Genomic DNA, 2500 nt, shown 5'->3' with positions numbered 1-2500 from the left:
ACACACACACACACACACACACACACAACGAACTGCTGGGAAGTAGAAAACGGTGTCCACGTGCATATCGTCCAACAAATCTGCCTTTGTCTTCCTGCGCCTTCCATTGTCCTGTCTGTGCAACAGTGGTCATGCTTTGTTCAGCACGTGCACTTTGCAGGAGCTGCTGACGAGCTGAGATCAACAACAAAATGTGAACACTCTGTGTGTGTGTGTGTGTGTGTGTGTGTGTGTGTGTGTGTGTGTGTGTGTGTGTGTGTCTGTGTGTGTTTTTTTTTTGCCTGATAGTTGAAAATAGAATAGATGGATCTCTCTCTCTCTCTCTCTCTCTCTCTCTCTCTCTCTCTCTCCATACATACATACACACACACACACACACACATATATATATATATATGCATACATATATATATATATATATATATATATATATATATCTGTGTGTGTGTGTGTGTGTGTGTGTGTGTGTGTGTGTGTGTGTGTGTGTGTGTGTGGAGAGAGAGAGAGAGAGAGACAGAGACAGAGAAGAAGAAGAAGATGATGATGATGATGATGATGATGATTCTTCTTCTTCTTCTTCTTCTTCTTCTTTCTTCTTCTTATCATTATTATTATTATTATTATGAACATCGTTATCATTATTGACGATCCCGCCGCTCAGGCAGAAAGTTGTGGCTTTCGCAATAAAGACATGCATAAATAAATATCGGCTTCCAAGCATTCAAATTGGATACCCCATGCAGAAACAAACATGTGCTCACATAACATACAAGCCAACGCTCGTACACACGCACACACAAAGCTAGCAGAAATTTAAGAAATACATTAGTCAATAAGATGGTAGGCAGAGTGAAAAAGGAAAGAGAGAAAGAAAGAATGAATGAATGAATGAATGAATGAATGAATGAATGAATGTATAAACAACTGTAAAAGAAAAAGAATAAGAATTCAGAAAAAGATAACACATTTCATTTTCCCATCAGAACTCTCATGCACTCGTAGATTCTTTTTTCTTTCTTTTTTTTCAGAAGCGTAGAAAGAAAGAAAGAAAGGATGAAAGGAAGGAAGAAAGAAAGAAAGAAAGACATGATCAAAGAAAGAAAGACAGGGGAAAAAAGCAAAGAAAATCGTCCAAGAATGCCGAGGCAGTTCTGTTCCTGACAAAACTCGCATACTGTCTAATGTCTCCTTTCAAGAAGAAGAAGAAGGAGAAGACTTATTATACCCAAAAGAAAGTGCAATTACATGAAAGAAAACCTGTATCCGACAGGATGCTGAGACAGACAGACAGACAGACAGACAGACAGACAGCCAAAGATGAAGGAGGGAGGGAGGAGGAAGAGAAAGAGACGATATAACGATAGAAAGATGGGAGCAAAAGAAAGGGAGAAAAAAGAAAGGGTGTAAGAAAGAAAGAAAGAAGAAAGAAAGAAATATGAAAAGGAAAAAAGAAAGAAAGACTTATAGAAAAGAAAAGGGAAACCAAACGAGATGTTTTATACAGATAAAAGGCAAGGCTCCGTACTGAAGGGATGTGACACAAAATATCTCATGTTAACAGAAAGAAAGAAAGAAAGAAAGAAAACCGATCTTTCAAAAGGTGTAAATATGGAAACATAACTCCACACACGTCAGTGCATGCCGCAGCCCTGGTGTCAGCCTTCAACTTCACAGTGAAAACCTCGTCACACAAGAAAAAAACAAAAAAAAACGTCACGCACACGAACAAGGTACACAGAAATCGTCACACACAAAAATACGTCACACACACACACAAAAAATCACTGCTGAACACAAACATCGGCGCATCGCCAACGCGCTTGTCGGGGAAAAAATTGGACAGGAACTGACGGGATAGATTTGGAAGAGGAAAAAAAAAGTCTTTCAAGAAGCAAGAAGGAAGAAATGAAGAAAACAAAGAAAGAAAGTGGCTAAAAGAAAGAAAGCAGGAAGAAAATAACAGAAGGATCAAAAGACAGCTAGATAGACAGAAAAGGAACAAATAAAAGAAAGGAGACGAAGAAATAAAGGATGAAATGTTTGTTTGCGTGTAGATTTCTGTCTGTCTGTCTGTCTCTCTGTGTAAGGAGTTTTTTGTTGGTTTTTTTCAGGTTTTCAGTTTTTTTAATTTGTTCTCTGTGATATCAGAATTCCATTCACACCACACCACATCTGCATAGACTTGAGGTTATTGAACAGAGGAAACTTGTTGATGGTGGTGGTTTTTTTGTTGTTGTTTTTTTCCACAACACTGTTTTGTTTGATCAGTGACTGAGACTTTAGTAAAAATCAAATCCATTCTAACCTTTCTGACTGTCGTTAAGTCCGTCGGTTAACATTCTGTATTCCTGTGTTCTTGATCTTTCTGCGGCGATCAGAAACCAGTTTAAACAAGTTCTTGACCATCGGCTACTCGCGGCATCTACTACTATTAATACTACTACTACTGGTGCTGCTGCTGCTGCTACTGTTACTTCTACTACTAATAATAATTATAATA

This window comes from Babylonia areolata, chromosome 22 (genome assembly GCF_041734735.1).
Source record: "Babylonia areolata isolate BAREFJ2019XMU chromosome 22, ASM4173473v1, whole genome shotgun sequence".
Taxonomy (NCBI): domain Eukaryota; kingdom Metazoa; phylum Mollusca; class Gastropoda; order Neogastropoda; family Buccinidae; genus Babylonia; species Babylonia areolata.
Note: the sequence above shows the minus strand (reverse complement) of the source record.